General features: G+C 45.2%; 1 pseudogene; it reads right to left on the bottom strand.

Annotated features, from left to right (window-relative positions):
* The window catches only part of LOC104865554, a 124,034-nt pseudogene that overhangs the window by 50,248 nt on the left and 68,142 nt on the right, over window positions 1-5,644 (bottom strand).

Consider the following 5,644-nt stretch of genomic DNA (forward strand, 5'->3'; position numbering starts at 1 on the left):
TCATTTGCCCTACTGTTTGCCATTGGTGAACTGGAAGTCTGTCCTTGTGTCTTGCTTAAGTGTTTTCTCATTTTAATTTTTGTTGTCGGACTGTCCTTGGTTTAATCTCTGGATTATCACCCAAATCTTCCTGATATAGTTGCACCCTAGCTTCTGTGTCTCTAACGACCCACAGACATTCTCATCTTCATAAGATCAGAGAAAACAGCTCATCAAATCAATGGCAATGCTTTGTCCCAACTGATACAATCAGCAACACATTGAGATCAAGCACCACTTGGACACTGACCACCTGTGGTAGTCACTAGTCTATCACCCTTAAATCATTTGAATTAAATTGAAATCAAGAAGCAGTCCAGAACATGTCTGCAGTGAACAAACTTTTCAATATAATATATTTACCATTTAATGGCTCAGACAGAGCGAGGATGCAAGACCCCTGGTCTCAGTTAGCTGATGGCTGAACCCCATGACGCTGATTGACCTCGGGCTGCAAGGCCCAGATTGAGCTCCCCAACCTTCTGAATGGTTGAACTCCACAACATTCTATTACAGGTTTCCCACGCCCTTTCTTTAAAGATGTTCAAAGTTGGGAAATCAGAAAAATACCCTTGATGACCACCTCTGTCTTTGCAGAGTGGGTCCAAAGACAGACACAGGAGGTCTGAGAGTGCGGGGGGGGTGACTTATGGGGGTTCAGAGGCACCCGGGCAGCTACCTTCCCTGTGCTTGAGCCATGGTGGCTGGGTCGGGAGCAGGCGTGGCTCTCCTTCCCACAGTGGATTGGGGCCCAGCCTACCTCCCATCATTCTTCTCTAAATTCCAAGTTGACTTCTAAAGTCACCTAGAAGCTCAGACTGCTTGGTCCAGCCAATTTGTCTCATTGACGGAGGTGACCAAAGCTGAGGGACCCCATGTTAGTAGACACAACTTATTGCTTCTGGTTTTGTAGACTGGCATCTTTCACTCGCGTGACTTTGGTCTTTCTTTACAACAGATGTCAGTACATCAGATCATCTTGCTGTTTCTTATTTTAAATCATTGTGTCCACAATCCAACAACTGACCCACCATCTCCACCATGACCACGCTGAGCAAAATCACAGTTTCTTCTCCTTTATGTTTTAGTGGCAGGTACCAATTCCCGCATTTCCTGCATGTGCCCCATTCTCTATTCACCCCAGAGTGGGATACATAAACCTGCTACACAAGAACTTTTCTTTCTGGGTATTTGGCTCAGTGTTTCTGCTGCCTGCCTCACAAGCTCAAGGTTTTTTGGTGTCAGGGATTGAACTCCGGACCTTGTGCTTGCAAGGTGGGTGTGGTGCCATTGAGCTAAATCCCCAGCTGCACAGGATTTTTAATAGCTTTTGCTGTTACTGAAAAGAAAGCTAAAGATATTTAGATGGTTGTAGATGTATTCCAAAGTCAGCCCTGGCCACATGCCACCTCATACCTTTCCTGTGGAGATAATTGCCACCAGGCTGGTTACCAGTTGTCCACCATTAGGACACAAGATGGTGCTCAAGCTCAGAGTAAGGCAGGGCAACAGGTTGAGGAACACTGGTGTGGGGGACATTCACAATACAGTGACACCATCATCACTGCACATAGAACCAATCAGGAAGGGGCTATCTCAATCAGAAAATTATGTGCTGTGCATGCCTCACAAGCACAAGGTCTTGAGTTTGATCCCCCATACTCCCCATCCCAAAATCATTTTCCATTCTTCCTTTGACTCTGGAGCTGTTCAGAGGACCAATCAGAAGATGGTCTTTTCAATCCTTCATTTGCGTGTTGGCACATCCATTCAAAATACACTACTCTTGATCCCTCATTTACATGTAATAGGGAGCCAAATGCATTTTTCGGGAGGGTACCGGGGATAGAACTTAGGACCTTGTGCTTGCAAGGCAGGTGGCAGCACCACTGAGCTAAATCCCCGGCCCTACAAATGCATTTTTTTGATAGAACAGTTTACATGTCATGTGAAACCATGTGAGCATTTAATAGGACAACTTTCTAAATGCCTATCTGCATGACAGAGAGATAAAGCTGGGAAGTTTCCCTGCAAAAGATCCCTTTCCCTTATCCTCAGGCTGCTGTGAGCCTTTCACCAGCCCTCTCTTACCCTGCAAAGTATATTTCTTTTCTGCCATCAATAAATGTGTGCATTCACTGCCTTTTCTGTGTATCTTGTCCAGTTCTTTGTTTGGAACACTGGGGACCTGGAAAGAATTCTTTAGGACTCTTCAGGTGACAGTAAGATCAGAAGGTGCTCATCCTGAGTCCTCATCACAGCTTTCAAGTCCTCGGGGTGTACCCCAGTTTCTGAAACCCAGGCAGTCTAAAGCCTGTTCCTTCCTATTTGGCTGATGTCTGTTTTGGGGGCCTCCAAAGCCAAGACAAAAATACTGGCCTTTCTTTCTTATTGCACCTTGTTATTTTACTTTTTTTTTTTGGTATGGGGGATTGAACTCAGGACCTTGTGCTTGCAAAGCAAATTGTGGAACGACTGAGCTAAATCCCTGGCCCTATCTTATTAATTCATGCTGTCTTTCCTCTTTAACCAGATGCTCCTCTGTACTACAGAGCTGCAGTGACATTCTCACCCCCTTCACAGGGACCAGTGATCCCATTTTTGTGAAAAACTGCTGGGTTCTCCAAGCTCTGACTGCTCGTGGTCTAAGCAACACCTTTCTCAGAACAAAGGTACACACACAGTGACAAACACAGGGACAAACACGCAATGACCTCGTGGTGATCCCAGCTGTGGGCAGCTTTCCCAAATGAGGAGCCTTTGTGATGCACCATTGTACACTTGGGCTAGTCACCTACTACCTTAGGTCACTGTCATGAGTATTGCCAAAGCCTGGTTTTGCTCAATTCTTCAGGCCTCTGCTTTTCCACTTGGAGGCTTACACTGAATGCAGATATTCTGACCTCCATCTCCAAGCCCTGATAAGAAAGCCCTGTTTTCTTCTGTGCAAAAATCACGAAATCAGTCAGAGACATTACATTTTTGACTACAGCCAAGGGAAATGGCAAATATTTCAAAAAATAGTCATCCCACAGTCTTAGTCTTTTAATTTTCAGCTTGTATTGAAGTTGTTCAAGTGAAACATGAACTTTAAAGTTTCCTGTTTGCTGAAAATTGGCTTTTAAAACAGCATTTTTAGAAAGTGTCAGGCAATGAATTTAACTAAATTCAATAATTTACTTTTGTAGGGGACAAAGGAGCAGAGAAGCTTTGTCTGAGGACTTATAGAGAATCTGTTGGTTTGCCAGGACAATCTATGGGCACATTTTCTTGATTATCGTAAATTAATCCACATCAAAGCCAACACCCGTAAATTCATTTCAAAGTCAGAACTCATACAGGGCTGTGCCATTTACACTGCAGAGCGTGGTTGCTTTTGAGAATCATCTTTCACTTACTTCATTTTAACTTAAGTGTTTTAAGAATATCCCATCTCTTCTGTCTTTAAAATACCTCATGCCAAAGAGGGCAGGGATTTCTAAGTGCACCCCAGGCCGCGCTGGGTGGACAGTGGGAGTGTGGCAACTCCTTCCACCGAGCTAGGGGGTCGGGGAAAGCTTGTCACCGCATTCTTTCCCGATGCATTGAGAAGAGGCAGACACCTCTGATATGTCTGAACTGCCCCAGCCGGGCTTAGAGGAAGACTTGCTTTCTGAACACAAAGCCAGGCTTCACTTGGTAGTGACCTTGGTGCAGCTGAGATGGTGACTTATTCGACAATGAACAAGGCACTCTGGGCGCTGTTGTCTTTGCATGACAGAGTCACTCACAGGACCTGATCCCACCTGGGGACCATGGGACCAAGCCCGTGGTATCACCTGGATTCTATAGCATTGCTGTTTCATTGCATAATTCCTAACAAATCACTAGCGCCACACAGGAAGAAAAATTTCCTTTAGTGATTTTCAATGTGTAGTTCCTTTAAAAAAAAACCAACCCTTTAAAAACATTACAGGTATGGAGGCCTAGATATTCTTAGTCTGTGAATTTGAATAGGCCCAAGATTCTCAGTCATGTGTATTTATTTTATTGTATTTTTATTTGCCGTACTGGGGATTAAACCCAGAGCCTTCACACTAAGTCCCCAAATTGCCCTGGCTGTGCCCAAACTTGTGCTCCTCCTGCCTCAGCTTCCCAGAACTGCTGTCTCAGAACTATGGTGTGGATTCCATAGTTGAGAGGTGGAAACCTGCATCTGTGTGACATGGTGTAAGCGAGCGTTACGCTCACTACAGACTGACGTCCATGGGGCTGCTTTATCAGAAAGAATCCTCTCCTGGCTTGGATGGACCCTGCCCCCCACTTTTGCCACCTAGCGCCACCAAACCTCAGGTTTATTCCGTGCATGGGCATCTGTGTTTCTTAGGAGTGGGTTTTGACTTCAGCTGGGTCTCACTATGTGGTTGTCCCTGGGGTCAAGGTTACCTCGCCATACCGGCGGGGGAGGTAACAGAGTCCGATATCTGTTGGATCTGCCTGATCCTCACCCTGGGTGCTGGTCCGGAGTGTCACTGCTGGAGTGACAGTGTCAGGAGTCTGCGTGGCACTCCAGGTGCCCAACCGATGTGCTTCGCCTGGTCTCTGTGGCCCAGGGGGCCCGCACTGGTTTAACTCTAGGACACACGATTAATTCCACTAGTTTCAAAGCTATAATGAAAAAGCCTTAAAGCATTGCTCCACGGACTTTTCACCTGATTCCAGCCATTCATTCACTAGCCAGTTCAAGACCCAGTTAGCTGGGATTAGATTATAGCTGCGGGCTCTGAACCGGCTTTTCACAGAATGTCATTTGCCAAGCTTTCCAGACCAGTATCACCCAGTGATGTCAGAGTCTAGCATCTCTAACGCACAGCCGGTGGCACCGAACTCTGCCCTGGTGCCAGAGACTCTGCCTTCTGACTCGCTCAATCTTCTTCCTTGGCTCCCACTTCTAATACAGCAAGGTCCATGCCTTCCTCCATCCCCTAATGAACTCTGCTTTTTGGCACAGCCGGTGTTCCGCAAATTCTTTCTCATTCCTGGAATTCCCCACTTTGCAAACCACCTGGTAAACACTCACCCACAGGGTCCGCGCTACATGTCCTGCAGGGTGACATCCCTGAGCCTCTCGGTTTCCATGGCAACCTCTTCACCCTGTTGATGATGCTGGCATGCTCTCTTTAATAAATTTTAAGGCTCTTTAAAGCTGAGTTGATTCTGTATTTATCTTGGTGTAGAGATAGCAAATGCACACACAATTTACTGTAAAAAAAAGACCTTTAAAAATACATTATCTTGTGCAAGAACACACAAAAATATAATAAATAAATAAATACCTGAAATTTTTCCATAAGGAAAATAATACCGAAGTTTCATAAAATTTAGATTTACCAGAAGATTATGATTTTCAAATAGATATCATAACTGAGCATAGTGGTGCATTCCTATAAACCCAGAACTTTGGGAGGTTGAGGCAGAACAATTTTGAATTTGTACCCAGCCTGGGCAACTTAGCAACTTGGACAAATCATGTCTCAGAATAAGAAAGATTTGAGATACAGATCAATGGGAAGGCACTGGTTTCATTAGTACACACACACACACACACACACACACACACACACAC

The sequence above is a fragment of the Fukomys damarensis genome, unplaced genomic scaffold, assembly GCF_012274545.1.
Source record: "Fukomys damarensis isolate Sample0158 unplaced genomic scaffold, DMR_v1.0_HiC HiC_scaffold_25, whole genome shotgun sequence".
NCBI classification, from domain to species: domain Eukaryota; kingdom Metazoa; phylum Chordata; class Mammalia; order Rodentia; family Bathyergidae; genus Fukomys; species Fukomys damarensis.